Source organism: Crassostrea angulata, chromosome 8, assembly GCF_025612915.1.
Source record: "Crassostrea angulata isolate pt1a10 chromosome 8, ASM2561291v2, whole genome shotgun sequence".
Taxonomy (NCBI): Eukaryota; Metazoa; Mollusca; class Bivalvia; order Ostreida; family Ostreidae; genus Magallana; species Magallana angulata.
Genome location: NC_069118.1, coordinates 20,043,263 through 20,062,308, shown reverse-complemented (window position 1 = coordinate 20,062,308; position 19,046 = coordinate 20,043,263).

The window sequence follows — 19,046 nt, the reverse complement described above, 5'->3', positions numbered from 1 at the left end:
GTCTATTTTTGTTTTAGCCTAATTCCATAATAAAGTAAACAGATCGAATGTTATGTCAATAATAATTCATTTCATAAATACTTTTTTGTGTTTAGAACATGTTTTACTCACGGCATTGAACTTTATAAAAATCCGAATTTGAGAAGTCAAACCCTGAGTAAAGAACACCACTAAGTAAGAATAGATGGATTGTTTGTAAATTATGACTTCGATAATTATATGTGTACGTTGTCAGTACATCCTTCAACCTCTAAGCATTCCAACTTAATCTTTTTAACCGTATTGGTTTATAGCAACCAAACTTGACACAAAGAATCCTTTGGTAAAGAAAATTCTAGACTGCAAATACAATTTCGAAGGCAAAGGATAGCAATATGGAGATATGCACCAGAAAAAAGCAAAGCTTCTTAATTTAAAAAAGTTAAAAAATTATCTATACTCTAACCCCTGGCCAACAGAGGAGCCCCGGAAGGGTTTAAATATTAAGACTGGGGTAAAAAGGGAAAACTGTGAAAACATTCTTGACAAGAAATACATAGATCACATTCTCACATTTTCTTAGAGCGCTTAGAAACTGCACAATTTATTCTTTAATCAACACTACGAAAGAGTATATAATATTCAATATTTGCTATTATCCGTTGCATGCGCGGAAAATACCATTTTTCCCAATACTGGGCTTTGTATTTCTGAATTTTTAGCAAATTTTTAATGGAAATAAAATAGAAAGAACAAACGAAGAAACAAATATCTTAGGCTACTAACTGAATGTTTCTAGAAAACAGGGTGTAAAATCTAAACTGAAATTGGCACAGGCACATAGCATCGGTTTTATAGACCTCAAAAAAATTGCTACAAAAGGTTTTTCTGCTTTAAGTTATACTACAATACAGTCTTAAATATGAATTCTTTCGTTTGAGGAACGAATTAGACAGAAATCAATTTCTACTTGGTATAATAATGAATTAATTATCCGGAAATATAAGGTTTTCATTAGAATACCTGGTTGTGTCACCTGGTTCATAAGAACCGGTTTATTAGCAAGGCTATATAAAGAATTGCTCAGGTGTTAAATACCAGTTTAGGACGACACGTACAGCGGAAACTTTAAATTTTCAGAACTGTTTTATTAAAATAATAAAATCATGTGATCCAACTTTATATCATAATTATGTACGTGTACATTTAATAAAATTATGCCAAATATTAAATAGCTGCAGCGTGTCGTTACTATTTCCACACAGTGTGTTGTTATTTACTAGTATCATAGTATTCAGCTTTCATTTGGAAAGTAATGAATGGATTTAATGGAGAATAACATATTAAAAATATACAAAAATTTAATTTGCGGAAGCTGTTGAAAAAGGGATCTTTAATGTGACCGCGAATCGTAAAATTTCAATTTTAATTTACGGTGCGGTTGTCCTCCATACACAGAAAATGACACAAGACAATGACGTATTACTTCACAAGTCCCTGAGACGCTGTGAAAGCATGGTCATTGATATTAGATAAGCTGCAATGATCATTCCTGTTACATAAGTACATTAAAACTGGGTTCTTAGGTAAATTATTTTTTATTCGCTGCTTTGTGTAAGTAGGTAACGACATAAATTCAGGCCAAGTAGGCGACTAGCTAAGCTTGCGTACCAGAACAATCGCTTTATGCCCGATTCTTGATATTTGCCCGTAGATTAACATATTAAGTTCTATAATCTAAAATCAAATATTTCAAAGCAGATGCCAAAATAACAATTTCTCATTGAACGGGAATGTATGAAAAAATCATCTACGGAGAGTCATGTGTGACAATTTCATGCATTCTATACGCATTCAAGGTAAACAGTACAAATTCTAAAGCAGTTTTTGAAATTCAGTTTGATTTATAATTCTTTAAGCCTAATATTTAAAATTTATGCACATACAGGGATAAAACAATTTTTTATAAAAATAATATTCTTCGATTCATGTGATTTAAAAACTCAAAACACTATGAATTGAATGAATATAGAAAATGGATTTTTTTTTGTTGCAAGAAAGATCTAGGTATAGGGAAACAATTGAAATACGTGAAAAGGGAAGCATTGCTGTTAACAATGCAAGCTCTGAAAGAGGTGATTCTATATCTACTAGGGCTGGACAGGTCGTTCATGAGGAATGCCGACGCACATATGTCAATCCTATAGTTATAAAAAGTTTGAAAAGAAAATCAACATCACCGGTAATCCCTATTCAATCCAAATCACTTAGATCAGAAATGCAATTTGAATTTAAAGAAGACCGGTAAATGATAATGCAAAACGAAAAAAAAACATGGTGTACACTCGGTTCAATCAACTCAGTTTCAATCAACTTTAGAACAGATTTGCAATGATAGAAACGACGAATGGGCAGTCGAAGTTAAAGGTAGGATAGAATTTGCCAGGGACCTTCATGTGGCTGATGCTGTTTATCACAGTACCTGCAGTGGTAATTTTCAATCAGGGAAAATAGTGTCAGAGGTGTTTTATAAACGTAAGGAAAATGCATCTTATTCACAAGGTCGACCAAATACTAGCCACACATTGTTCTTACAAGTGACAAAATACTTGGAAGAAAATGACGACGAACAGACAACAATCAAAGATCTAGTAGACCAAATGAAAAGTCTTTCAGAAGATGAGGCATAGTCCAATCAACATATGAAAATAAAATTAAAGGAGCATTATGGTAATTCAATCATAATAACTGAATTAAACGGCAAAGAAAATGTAGTTACATTTCGCCAAAATGCCGCAACCATACTGCATACTTTCTATAAGGAATCAGTTCTTAAGTCTGACGAAGAGAATAAAAGGTTTCTGATCAAAACAGCGGCTACACTGATCAAGAATGATATACGAAACATGCCGGTAGATAAAGCATTTTATCCAAGTGTTCAGGATATTCTGTCAAAAGAGGGTCATTTACCAGACAGTTTATCATCATTTCTGAAAGTATTAACTTCTGAGAATGTCTCATCAACCAAAATTAATTCAATTGGCCAAGCTATCATACAAGCCACAAGACCAAGAATAGTGATAGAACCTCTTCAAATTGGACTTGCAGTGCAACTGCATCATATGTTTGGGTCCAGGTTTCTAATAGCTACCCTAACGAGTATGGGGTTTTGTTCATCATACTCTGAAGTCAAGTAATTCGAATCATCTGCTGTCATTTCTTCAAAGCATGAGACATGCCCTTTAGACGAATCACATTGTCTACAATTTGTAGCAGATAATGTAGACCATAACATCAACACCATTAATGGAAATAACATCTTTCATGGTAAGGGGATTATATCTTGTTTGTCTCCCGGGTTAGAGAAAAACCCTCTACGCATTCAACGCTTGGATGTTACTACTGATGACTTAATTGCATCTAGCCATATCAGCTCATTTTACTTCAATGCGGAAAAACACAAGAAGTTCACGAAACTTAAATTCCAAGAGCTGAGACCTCTTAAAAGCATGAACTTTTCTTTGATGATCGACACCTTGAGAAATGTTCTATGACCTTTAAGATCACCTCTGCCTGGTTGGTCTGGGATGATGCAAATGGTTCAAGAAAGCAATAATCAAGGGGTTTCAGATATAACGTTTTTGCCCATGATTGATTTGAACTCAAGTGATTTGAATTGCATCTTTTCAACGTTGATGTTTTTTTCCAAAGAAGTTTCACGATATAATCGAAATCCAATCATAACGTTTGATCAAACTTTATACTGGAAAGCAGTTATGATGACAAGTAGTGAGGAATGTAGCAACGTTGTCGTACGTCTGGGAGCTTTCCACGCAGATATGAGTTTTATTGGCAGCATCGGTAGAATTATGTCAGACTTTGGGCTTAGAGAAATACTAGAACTCATATATGCCCCAAACGCTGTTAGTCGTATGTTAAGCGGGAAGGCAGTTTCCCGGCAGTTCGAGCAATGATGCTTTTGGACACTGCGATGCAATACATGCTTAACGAACATATATTCGATATGATTCAGTGTGATGAAGTTGAAAGTGACTTTGAGGAGTCAAATCCCGTTTTGGACAAAGCAGATGAGTTATACAGTCGCCTGTATTCGAGAGACATTTCTGTTAAGCAGGCTATTGATGATCCTATTTTCACTGCCTTGGAGAGGTGCATTCGAGACAAAACAAATGAAATCAAACAATCTCGAACAGCAAAATTATGGCATTTATTTAGTGAGATGGTTGCCATTTTGAAACGCTTCTTGGTTGTAGAAAGGACAGGGGATTGGCAGCTTCATCTTTCCACATTGCAGGAAATGATGCCATATTATGCAGCTGCAGTTCACAATCTGTATGCTAAATCTGTGTATTTGTATCTATCTCAAATGCAGGACCTAGACAGAGTCCACCCAGAGGTATATAACCATTTTATGAAGGGAAATCATGTTTTACGCAGAACCGATCGGCGTTGGTCAGGTTTGTCTACTGATTTGATTATAGAGCAGGTATTGATGAGGAGCGTGAAATCTACAGGCGGATTAACACGTGGAAGAGGAATGGGGGAAGCTCAGAGGGCGCAATTGGTTTTGTTTATGCCAACATTAGCAGAATATAATCAGGCGATCCAAACATTTACTGACACAGGATACCAAACAAGTGATCAGCATGTCGATATGTCCAGATTAAGAATGGAAAAAGACAACAAAGATGTAAATGTATTGCGCGACTTCTTGAAAGATAGGGACTCATTTGTCTTACATGACAAAACTTTGCGTAACATTGAAACCGGAATGATTGCGGACAACGACGCAAATGCAGATGCTGAAAAGGCGAAAAAAATATACAGTCTATGGCTGGACAATTGGTATCAGAAATTTCATTTAAAAAGAAAGATCAAGTGGTTCTTCTTGATATAAAAGGAACATCGAACAGTAATGTCACACAATTCTTGCAAATTGATCCTCAACTCATGTTTCAGAGGTTGACAGCTGTTGGATCAGAAACACTGAACACAACAGCTGAGTTGTTTCAATATGAACTTTCAAGCTTTCCGTCATCAGTGTTTGAAGCAAATGGTCTTTTAAAGCAGGCAGCAAAAGCCACGCTTGCTGAAGCTATATGGAGTACAGGTGACTGCCATGCTGAAGAACTCCCAACAACAAATCTATTAAATGTAATCAATGGAGGATCTCTACTGCATCGAATACCATGGTCCAAAGCGAGACATTTTCCCAGATTTGTTGATCATGTCAAAGGGCGCTTTCAAAATCCCATCGTTGTAATGGATGGTTACATCGGTACGTCAACTAAAGATATGACTAACATGAGGCGCAGTAAAGGAATTCAAACAAACACAATCACTTTTACTGAGAATATGCCACTGAGAATAAAGAAGAAAACTTTTCTTCTGAATGTATCAAACAAGCAACGCTTTGCTGAACTCCTTGTACGAAAACTGCAAGAGAGCAATATCGAAGCTATACAAAATGAGGGTAATGTAGCTTTGTTGATATGTCAGACAGTTGTTAATAAGGCAGACGATCACACAATGGTTGTGTATGGAGAAGACCCTGATTTGCTAGTTCTGCTGTGCCATTATGCAAAAGAAGGCAGACAAATCTTTTTCACCACTGACAAACAAACGTCAATGAAAAACCACAGAGTTGGGGATATATCAAAAGCAAAGTCAGTTCTTGGAAGTGATAGTTGTCGTCAACTCCTGTTTATTCATGCTTTAACAGGGTGTGACACAACTAGTCGTTTGCATGGCATTGGAAAACCTGCTGCCTTGAAAAAGATAATGACTGACATTTATCTAAAATCACAAGGAGCTGTATTTTTGCAAGAAAATTCTAGCAAAGAAGATATAATAAAGGCGGGAGAAGAAGCATTAGTAAACTTGTATGGTGGGGTACCGGTAGAGGGTTTAGACATTCTCAGATTGGAAAGTTCAGGACAAAAACAATGTCATCTAAAAGGAATGCTGTGGTCCAAGTGCAGTCACTTCCACCAACATCTGATGCTGCCATATTTCATTCAATGCGAGTTTACTTACAGTGTCAGTACTGGAAAGGCAATTTAGTGGCAGATCTTGATCATACAGAATGGGGTTGGACTCTTAAAACCGACAAACTTCTACCTATTGAAATGTCCAAACCACCTGCACCCGACTTCCTATTGAAAAACACCCACTGCAATTGTAAAACCAACTGCGACAATAAGAAATGTAGCTGTCGAAAAAATTGCATAGCGTGTTCAGGTGGATGTGGAGAATGTAGAGGAATCAACTGTTTCAATTCAAGAAATACTCCAGAATCTGATGACGAGAGTGAAAACGAAATTAAAAATTAGAAAACTGTTATATTCCTTTACAATAAAAGGATGTTAATTCCATTTCCATTTTATTTTTCATAGTTGTGATGTAAACAATTTGCATCAATTGTTACAGTACATATCCAATCTTGTTATCAGGTTATAAAATAAGCTGATACCATATTGATTTGATTTGGTTATTAATTATTTCTTTATTACCATGATTCAAAAAAATAAAAAATTTAAAGAAAAATAGCCATAAATTTGACCAATGTTTCATGTTATGTTATTATTTCAATTGTTCAAATACTATTCTGTAATTTGGAGAGAAGATAAGTCGTTACAAATTGATTTAATGTTGTTTTTACTTTGTCCCACATTTCCACGATTTTTTAATAACAATACATAAAAAAGCAATATTTGACCCAAAAGAATCTTAAATATTTCTTGTGAAATTGTTTTACATGTATTACTCGTACAAAATAAAACTTAAAATTGAGGTTAGAATAAGCTGATACCAATTTATAAAATGTTTCCAGATTTCAGCAAATTTTTCAATAAAAATGCTATTTTTTACCCCAAAATACCTTCAATATTTGTTGTAAAAGCGTTTTAATCAGTTGTACATATGAACTCATTTCAAAACAGCGTAAATTGATACTCATTGATTTAATTTTTGTTAGTAATTTTTTCCATTTTTCCGCGATTTTTCAATGAAAACCCATGTTTTTACCCCCCAAAAAATATATTTCCGCATATCATACAAATGTATATTTTTAATATGTTATTTGTATATACAAACACCTTTGATTTCAGTGGAAATAATAAGCTTTGTAGCAATTTTCTTGAGGTTTTGCTGAAATCTTGACAGATTGACTATACTATTATTGCCGAGTACCCATTATTGCCGGTTGTTATAAAACAGCGAGATTTCCGCTATCTATTCGTTACTTTTTGCTACAAGCCGAAATAGATAAATAATAGAACTTTTAAGACACTATAAGAGTTGGGAATGAAGAAAATTTACTTCAAACATCTCTGAACTTACCTTAACAAAGGTAAGCCTATAAAAACGTACCTGCATTGTATCCGTGCGACGGCACATGCCACTGAATGTTTGACTTGTAATCCACTCTGATGACAGGACATTTTTTGTTTAGGTCCAAATTCGAAGAATATTAACCTCCATGTCATGATATTTGACAAAAATCAGCAAGATACCATTTTTACTTCACAATATTTAAGAAAGAGAACCGAGCGTCTGCTTGCTTGTAATTAAGACGCCATTTTGTTTAATTACATTCTGAGGCGGATCAAGATTTGTAAATCAGAGGCGTTGCTAATAACTTTCACACACATTTTATTTATTTCTTTTAATGGACACACTAAAACTTTTTTTAAAAAGCTTTTAATAAATTAACAATGCATTTCTTTAATTTTTAATCATTTGTCCCGAGACATGTGAAGCACATGTTCCTCCGTTTGTGTGCATGTGGCCGCAGGGACATTGATAAAATTATTTCTTATAATTATGATAAACTCGCCCTATACTTTCTTTCATGATTCTATTAAGTCAAGCTTAATTTCTATGTAAATCCTAAGTTAATTCCGGTAAAATTATTCATTCTTTGCGTTATTATTCTTTGCAAGTACATGTACATATTTTCAAACAAACTCTCACTGAATTAGATCTGCCAAAGCGTGTCCATTACCTTACTCTCATTTTTACTATTTCGGGCTGGTATTGAAAATGTTCAAGTTCAAACTTATTCATTTCACTCAAAACATTTATTTTGCATGAGATGCAGAAGAATTATATACAAAAGTATAATAAAAGCAGGATTTACGAAAGAAAAATTAAACAGACCAAAAAATAAACAATAAATTTCATACACAAGTAGTTGTTATGTAGGATGACCGACCAAATCAAATATTTTACTAATTAAAATACACATTTTCATTGTTTAAAGATGACATAAGTGTTTGTAATTTTAACGAGTTTGTGTTTTTAGGATATTAATTACTAAACAATTTTTTTTCTTACATGTGACAATGCACTTCATTCTAAAACATAATGTAATTCATCGCCAAGTCGATTCGCTTCGTATAAGCCGCACTTGCGGTCTTTATGTGGAGTATTGTTCCAATATTTATAAGGAGGGGATGGTTTGTAGGTCGTTATTTAACAAACAAGTTTCTTAATCTTCGTGGTAGTAGTAGTAAATATTCAATCTTCACAACAAAAATTGGATTCAAATATACAATATATAGATTCTTTTGAGGAACTATCTTGTTCAGTATTCTATTTTTGGACAAATTGATCATTAAGATTTTGTTTAACAATGTTTTCTAACTATTTTACGTTAATAGGATTTTGCCAGTGCCATACATAGGATGAGTCACAGCTATTAAGAATGTTTTTATACAAAACTTATCATTGATTTCACCTCTAGTGTAACAATTTTAAAGGTCCATAAAAATAGTTTTACATAACTTCTCCTGGCATAAAATCATCTTTGACCAAAATCCAATCTTTCTCTAGATCTTATAAACTGTTATTTATAATTGAAAACGACACACAAACCATAAAGCTGGGACACTACTTTCCAAGTTAAGGATGTGTTTAAAAAACCTTAAATGTACACACTCGATAACATCAATAATTTCCTATCTCCAAATTATACAAGAGAATAGTAAAACTGGTAAAACAACCTTGTGAAATAAGTCTAAATGAGTATCGAAGGACATGTTAAAGAATTTTTCTAACAAAAGAAAAAATGTGAAGTTTCGTCATTCAATATTACTTTTGACTTGATACCGCCGTACATGTTTTTTTTTAAAATGTAAGACATTTGTCAGTTATACCACTTTAATATATTTTAAACAATAAACTTCCCCGCCACACTGTATCAAATGTTTGTTTATAATCAATAAAAGCATAAAAAATGCAATAATATAATATCATCAAGAGAAGAATAACTTTTTCTTAATTTAGACTGGCAACCACTAATTAAGTTAAAATCATATCAGAATGCATTTCAAGTCGACTCCTTAAAACGCTTGTAAAAAGTTTCCAAGACAGCTTAGGAATGTTGCCATCTGAAATAATAGTAATGTCAATCATCCAAAAACCACTTGGTATTAAAGATGGGGACCTAAAATGTTCATTTATTTTATTTGTGACCCATGTCACATGCCATTTTTTTGGAATAATAGGGCCCCAAACAGAAATGATAATTTTTCTCTAATATTTGCTAAAATTCGACATTGAAATTGATAATTTGAAAAATCAAACTAATATGATAGTTTAAACTATTATTTAGTAATAATATTAATGCAGTATGAAGTTGAGCACATGTAGTGACTATAAAAGTAAAATCTAAGGTAAAATCTAAGTCAATGTTTAAAAATTCTTGCATTACTGGTGGCTTCAAAGGCCAGTGCATAATGAACACAACAACAGATGTTAGAAAATTTTGATTTTTATCGGTATGTTCTAGATATGATGTACATCAATGTTTTTATGTTTTGATCAGGATATAATCATATCATATCAAAATTTTCAACACATTGGTGAGTTTGTTGAATGTGTAGGTAGGAGAATGAGGGGCATTAATAAGATTAAACAACATCACCACGGTTGAGAGTGATTTTCACCTTTCGATTTATTATTGTTTTTAGTACCGAAAGAAATTTTTGCTGCATTATGGAAAGCTTCATATATCTTATTCATTACAGAATCAATGTCCTCTTTTCTAACCTCGTCTGTGGCCTGTTTCATTGAATATAACTGATTTCGTAAGCTTTCTATATCGCATTGTTCTATATTCCTTTTTAAAAATCCCTGGCTTTGTACGCTGACGACAATTTTACGGATGACTGAATTTGTTCAGTGTGTTCGCTACTTTTTTACCGTCTTCCTTAGAAGACTGTATAAAGAGTTGAAATAATTTACAGTCTTCGGGTTGTGCACTTACTTTCCTTTGTGATTGGTTGAAAATACATGATGTGAAAATTTACATTTATTTCATTGGTTGAAATACTGTTCGGCGCAAGGGAGATAATTTTCTGATGATATTTTTCACGTACGACTTAACAAATTTCGTAGATTTCAAATCTTAAAAAGTGAGAAAACGAAAAAGCAATGCAAATTGCTATGAATGAAATTCAGCCTTTGGTTTTCAGGTCCAACTAATTGAAAGTAACATTCTATAATATCTATTGAGATTATTTGTTTTTCTTTTAGAATTGTTTATTCATATTTATACAAAAATGTAAGAAATAAATAAATAAATTGATGCGGTATGCCTAATATCGGTAAAGTTATTTGCACCTTAGAAAGATAAATGCAGTGGTATAACTTTGATTTTATCAAAATAATACGAGTCTACAACCCTACCTAAGATCTCTTTCACCCTATAGTCGATCCCTCAGCTTACAAGCTCGGGTACACAGTTCTCAATTTTAGACACGCAGGCTTAAACGACACATGACACAAAAAAGTTTGGATAAATCCACTCGCCATGCTATGGAAATGCATTATGCCCATCTGAGAACAAATTACAAAAATCTAACACTTCAAATTCTATGATAAAATAAAATAATGACGCACTTGATAATACATAGTCAACAGTGCTACTATTTTTGCATGTTAAACTACCTATGAATTTGTCTGTACCCATTCGACCATTTAAATAAAAATGTTGTTGTTGATGCAAAAATCTATTTAATTGTATCCAAAGTTATTAGATGACATGTCGGTAACTTTTCTAGCAAAAGCTATATGTAAAGTTTCAAAAGTAACAATATTCTGTTCATTTATCATTTAAAATGAAGTATAGGTTTTTAAATAATTGCACATTAAGGTGTAATAACACATCGTCATAAAATGACTGACCTCTGATCGAAACGACATTTTGTTTTATCATCAGGATTTTATCGACAGCTACATAGAACTTATCTCATAGCCAAGTGGATAAAGTGTCGGGCTTGTGATCCATACATACCGAGTTCGAATCCCGAAGGGGCTATTGTTGAATTGTTACCTACTGAATTGATTTTTTCAGATATTCAGTTTTTATCCCCAAACTGCAAATTGTTCGCTTATTTGACACATGTGTAGTTTATTTATCATTGTATCCTTCACAATCAAATAATTTCCTGTCAATTTGAGTGACTTTTTGAGTGTTATTCCACCTTAATTGCTCATCAGGTAGAGTTCAAATATAGTTTACGGGCATCATCTCATAACTGTTGAAATACCAAATGTGTAAGCAGTTACATGCACTCTGGCGCAGGCACTACATAGTCAAATGGCAAAATGTCTTCATCTTGTATAGATTATTTTAGGAAAAATTGTCGGCAATCATCATCTCAAGAACTACATTTCTAACAGTTGCGAAACTAAAATGAAATCATCTGTTCATAATGTAGTTTGTTCCTGGATTGTTTCTATCGCGACCCCATAGCCATTATGGGCTCCCCTTAGTGTTGCAAGAATAATGTATGAATTCCTGAATATATAGTGATCATTTTAAAAAAAAATCCTCATTTTTTGTTGGTTTCAATAAATTATCATTTTATTTTATTGGGTAAAGATATGATTTTGAATGACACTAGATATCTTATCAGAAACCATCAAACGTTTAAAAGGTCATTTATCGTGTTATGCATGACAAGATATACTTTACATTCCAGTGATGTTACAGTAGAAAATTGTATTAAGCCATGTTTATACATGTATATCTAGTAAAGCGTTCTTTTTATTATTATCTTTTCAATGAAACAATGTAATTCATCCATGTATAATGTCATCATGATGGTTAAAATTTGTTGACAGCAGAGCTTACTCTATCTATCTCTTTTTCAATGACCAGCATTTATTATCTAAACAGAGAAAAAATGATCATGACCTGTCCTCTGTTAATGGTCCTGCATGCGAAAATGTCAGTGTGTTCGACAACTTTTATAGATATACATTTATACTAATTATTCAATGTTAATTAACAATGATAATTACCATGATATAATCATTATTTATTTGGGTGTTGAATGTGTTTATATTGTACGGTTAGAGTCTTTACTGATTCAGCATGGGATTTTTGCAGTCATGTGTAAGTTTCTAAAGGGCAAGATCTAGAAAATGATTCCAGAGTGTCTTTTTGGTGCTAGAACCATTATGACGTCATAATTGATTTGATGAATCTTTTCCCGTATTTTACGGCTTTAAAGGAATTATGTAGAAAATACAACAATAATTTGACATTCTATATTTAATCATGGGAAAAGTAATCCCGGTACCTATATTCAATTTGACATCATTTTAAAGAGGAGGTCAAGAGCTTGTTTATTGCCGTTTTTGGAGAGACTGTAGGCATTCTAGATAAATTTCATTCGTCAAAAAGGGGAAATCTCCAAGATTTGTTACTTTTTTCGTTCATATTTCATAGAAAATTGTTGATAAAAACATAATTTTTTTTATTGTGATTACCAAAAATTTAAGCCCCGGCACACCCTATGAAACAAAGATATTGTTATGAAGCATCATTAAAAGAATTTATATCTTGAAAATTCAATTTCATAAACCTGTAGGCACCTTTCGTTTACTAGATCTTGACCTTAAGGAACAAGGAATCGTTCTTTGAGTATTATGGGGTGGTAATTTCGGTCGGGGCGTGATCAAATCCAATTTTTGATAGATTTGATCACGCCCCGACCGAAATTATCACCTCATAATATTCAAAGAATGATTCCTTATTACTTATATTTATATAATTTTAAGCCATCGTACGATTAAATTTCGTCATTTGAAGTTATGGGCTATAAAGTACAAATTTGATACGTAGTGTTATCACAGGCAAAAACAAAGATGTAAACATATATGAATACAAAACTAAATCTCTCTCTCTCTCTCTCTCTCTCTCTCTCTCTCTCTCTCTCTCTCTCTCTCTCTCTCTCTCTCTCTCTCAACCTTAAGAGAGCTAGGGGTCGTGGTCATTTTGGAATACTAGTATATCAACTTAGTTTATTTTACAACTTTTACAGATATCTTGATATACAATGTATCACGTTGATTTCAGAATCAAGGAACACGGCGTTTTATGCCTGAATAGAGTTCAATCGTTTGTTGCTCTAAATTGCAAACTTAAGGTATGCTTGATTGTTCACATAGAAACATCTAGATTTAATAATAATTTCCAAATTATAAAAGTTATCCGCTACATTGATCAGGTACAAAGCTCAGAGTAATAAGACTCTCCTTCTTGGCTGAATCGGTTGTCGAATCATAGCGGTCGTTCTCTTTTTATTTTTCGTGCTTTTTCTTCCTTGAAATTTAACGTTTATTTATTCCTCTTATAAAATAAGATTATTCTCAAATTAACGACCAAAATTGCATAATGTGCATGCCATTTGATGCTTTAACTCGTAATTTACGGTGTCTTGAGGTTTGAAGACACGTTTTGAGTACCGCACAAGCTTTGGCGAGACCCAAGAGATTTGTTACATACTCTACACAAAGATATCTGCTATGATTCGACAACCGATTCAGCCAAGAAGGAGAGTCTTATTACTCTTATGTAATCATTCATCTTATGATAATAGAGATAAAACATAGCGGTTCAAAAGACCTATCTGTATCTCTTTTTTTTTTATAACTTTCGGGAAAAGAATCAATTAAGTACACTATTATACAATGTATATATGCATTGCCTATAATCAATGTGATTTTTAAGTAACTTACATGTATAAAACTATTTACCTTTAAAAACCCCATCGCGATAAGATCAAATTCGCACAGTTTACGCAATTGGTGGCATACATGTATTTTAATTTATCGAACAGTGCATGTTTCATAACTAAAAAACTGACCAGCGCCGTATTAATAAACGCCAATTCATTGACAAGTTAATTTACTAAACATTGCCCTTAGTTAGCTCCATTTAGTGTCAAGCATGCAGTGTCCTAATTTGTGAACTTTTTCTTGAGCATCAGATTACTTAAATGTTCTGTTTTATATTTCTTTGTCACATGTAAACGGTTCAATAAACATTATTCACTTACATCACCGCGCAGTCAGTTGAAAAAATTCGCAACAATTGAAAAAGGTAAATAATCTTTTAAGTCCGCTCATCGCCACTAACATTGACACACCGGAACAAAGGCAAATGTGTTGCAATGACCCAAACAAAAAGTGATCAGAAAAATATAGTAAAATTTTTATTCCTGCTAAATTTCAAACAATGGGGGAAAAGGTGGGGGTGGGGGTCTCTCATGCTGTATTGTGCAATTTGATTTGGTCACGATTTTGAGAACGCCTGTACCCTACCGGGATAAAAGATGATTTGATTTGAACATATTTTATTGTGTAAGTAACACAAAAGGATCGGAAACAAGTTCTTGCAACTTACAAGTTCCTCTCCTAATGATAATACATACAATATATACAATTGTCATAGTACATGTAATATTACATGTTACTTATAGTTATTGACTTTATAATAATTAAATTCATAGACATACATTTACAAAGTAATTGCAAATATATAGTAGATAACGTTAATGTACAGTATAGAAAGCAAAAGCAAAAAGGAATTTAATTATTAAATCTTCCAGACTCATTAATAAACTTTTGAACTGCTGAAAAAATAAAGCAGTTTGTATTGTAAGACAAATTGTCACTACCCCAAAGAAGCAAATGTGAGTTAATTAAAATTGTTTCATCAAGCCTATTAAAAAGTAATTCAAAAAGATTGTTTCTTGCATTTACATAATTCTTGCATACAAAGAAAAAGTGATAAACATCCTCCTTTTGACCACAAATACAATTGGGTGATTCAATAATGTTTCTTCTATACAGATCATAATTCAAAATACAGTTGTGTCTCAACTTGGTATGTAAAATATTAATAGTGCGTTTACCAAATGAAATATATTTTGGAGGTTGAGGAATACTTTCAGTAATGTTTTTCTTGAATATGTTGAGAGACGTTGCTTCCCTAACTTCTAATTTGAGAGAATTCCATTTCCGAATGGTGTCAGGTACAAAAGATTTTTTGTAAAGTTCTAATCTGCTGATTGGAACACTATAATTTTCGCTATTTCTTGTGTGATATATTGAGACATTTTTTGTTACGGGAGGAATAATATTGCTCAAGTACTCAGGTACTTGATTTGTATGAATTTTAAACATGGTTATTAATTTAGCCTTATTTCGTCGACTGACCAGAGATTCCCAGCCAGTTTCTGTGTAGAGAGATTCTGTAGATGCTAAAATGGGTAAACCAGTAACAATCCTTGCAGCACTTAATTGAACTTTTTCTAATCTCTCCATGTCAAACATATTGCAACCGTCCCATACTACAGAAGCATATTCAAGAACTGGTCTAATAAACGTGATATACATTTTTGATAAATTAGTTCTACCTAGAGTAAACTTAAGTTTTTTCAAAAGTCCTAATTTTTTGTATGCACTGTTAACTATATTATTAATATATTGAGACCAACTTAAATCATTAGAAAAAAGTAAACCAAGATGTCTGTGGGTTGAAACATAGTCCTGTTGACACCCTTGAAAAAATAACTTAGGAAATTCTTCTACATGTTTTTTAGTGAAAAAAAACAGCCTTTGTTTTAGACAGATTAAATTTCAATAACCACTTGTCAGACCAATCGCTGAGAATTTTCAGATCATGGTTCAATACAATTTCAATGTTTTTAGTATATAAATCACAATGCTGTAATGAATTATCATCAGCATAAAGTCTACAAAATGATAACATATTCGTTGCTACATCATTAATGTAAATAAGAAATAAAAGTGGTCCTAATACTGACCCTTGTGGAACACCAGCATTGATACATAACGTTGATGATAACTTGTTTTTGTACATTACCCTTTGTGTTCTATTACTTAGGTAACTTTTAAACCATTGTAAAAGATGCCCACTTATACCATAAGTTTGAAGTTTAAAAATTAGGGCTTCGTGCCACACCCTGTCAAAAGCTTTAGACAAATCACAAAAAATCATACAACACATTTTCCCATCTTCTATACTTTTGACAATGCTATGATATGTTTCTAATAGTTGGAATACCGTGGAATGGCCAGGCAAAAAACCTGCCTGGTATTTATAGAATAAATTATTTTCGTGAAAGAAATTATAAACGTGCTTAAAAACTATCCTTTCCATAATTTTGCTGACACAGCTTAGCAGGGATACCGGTCTGTAGTTACTTGCAACAGATGGATCATCTTTCTTAAAGAGTGGTAGAACATGAGCTATTTTCCAATAATTTGGAAATGAATATTCAACAAGTGATTTGTTAAAAAGCATACATAAAGGTTTTGAAATGGAAAATTTTGTATATTTCAACATTCTATGACTAATATTATCAGGGCCAATAGCCTTATTAACGGGCAAGATTGATATAATGTCAAAAACTTCTTGAACCTCTATGTGAATATCTGAAAAAAAATTATTACACATATAGTATAAATTTGGTAATGAACGATTCGCAGATTCAATATTTGAAATTGATGAAAAATATTTGTTCAAAGTTTCTGTTTTTTCAATATCTGAAAAGGCTAATGTAGGTTGTCCATTTTCAAAGAATTGCAATGGGGGTATTTCAGTTGTTGCTTTAACTTTGAATAAATCTTTCATCAACTTCCAATATATTTTACCATTCCTACTACTATCATGTAATGCAGATTCAATATTATCATAATAATTAGTTATAGCGTGTTTTTTCATATTATTTACTTTATTACGAACGTGTCGGAATTTTGTCCAGTCGGCATCATTATTGGTTCTTAAAGCTTTGTTTCGTAAGCGGTCCCTAATTCTCATAGTTTTACGAAGCATCGAGTCGTACCACGGTTTATCGCGGGGGCGTATGGTTATAGTTTTTTCGGGTACACATTCACGAACATATGCCATAAATGTTGAAGTAAACTGTGCAACTGCCGCATCAATATTTGGAGCGCTGTTAATTGTAATATCCCAATCGCAGTTGGAAATTAGAGAGTTTAATTTTTCAAAATCTGCATCTTTATATACCCAAATATTACGCTCGTATGCACGATTAAGTTCAATGTCGATGGAGAAGGAAATGTATAGAAATATCCTTGTGGTCGCTAACGGACGAGTCTATGTTAAGTACGCCGGACTCGTGTACCTTTACAGCCGGTGTTGACAAAACTAGGTCAATGAGTGTGCTCGAAGTGTTTGTGACACGAGTGGGTTCATTGATATTGTTAACAAAGTTTCCGTTGGACATAATATCGTGAATTACATGAGTTTGTGGAATACTTAACAAATCAACATTTAGATCGCCTATTATAATGATATTGTCTGTGATTTCCCCGACCTTTTCAATGCTCCAAGAAATGGAATTTGGGGGTCGATACACGCAACATAGAAAATAACTACAGGTATGGCTTTCAATTTCTATCCATATGCTTTCATTACATGTTGTTTCGAATTCAGGACGCCTTATTGCTCGTAATAAATCTGATAAATATATCATTATCCCTCCCCCAAAACAATTTCTGTCCTTGCGATAGATAGTGTTAAATCCATCTAACATTAAGCTTTCGTTAGTAACATTACGATCTAGATGTGTTTCGGTAAAACAAAGTATATCAAAATCATGCACTATTGTATTAAGATTCGCGACTTTGTTTCTAATACTGCGAATGTTCAAATGTAAAATGTCAAGGACATTGGTCATAATAGGTCCCGGGTTGTCTTCAATATCACCGCAGAGAAGTAAAAGAAACATGAAAAATTGTAGATAGAAATTATAAACGACAATGTGACGGCTTAAGTGTTTCATAGCTAATGCAAAAAGACCAATACTTGGAAACATAAAGATCTTAGAAAAAAATGAGAAACCAAAAAAACCTGACCAGAACACTTCTGCATACACATCTGCCTGAAAAATAGAAGTTACCGATTGCAGCACGGTATTGTTCTAATGAATTACCCATTGTCAATGATTAACTTTTTGATAACAATAGGGGGGAAATGATGGCTGCAATCTGTATAGTGTGTCGTATATGGGTAATGAATAAGACCAAAAACCGGAAGATACACCACTAGTAGTAAATTTACAGCTGAATGAAGGTATTCAAATGAAAATGACGATACCTCAATATGACAATTGACAAAATATTGTTCAACAAAAGAGATAAACAAAACGTATGGGTGAAAGTAATAGCATAAAAAATGTATGTGCACAATGACAAAACAAAAGGTAAATAACAATATACAAAGGTAGTTAAATAACGCATAAACGTATTGCGTTAGAATGTAGTAAATATGAAAGAAAATGAAAAAAATATGAGTTATATAAAACAGGTGGTGTAATGAAAAATCAATAACACCGAAAATAATTGTACAAAAGACTGGATTGATTGATTGCTCCTCAGAAAGGAGAAAACAAAAAGTGTAATGGACGGTTCCTACTGACCAGTACAATGCTAAATATAGCATGACTATGAGAATAAAGTAATGCAACATAGTGTAAACAAGAATATATACACTTAGTTCACAGTTCCGCAATTAGTGAAGTGAGTTATCGATCGTAGAATCACACAGATAAGTGTAGAAGACACAAATTTGTTAAGTTCACATATCTGAGACACATTTAGTTTATTTAGGATTTAACGCAGTCATTCGATCGGTCATCTTGTGTAGGAAAACTCTTCACCACGTCAGAATACGAGCTACGGCGCGTTTGATTGGTAGA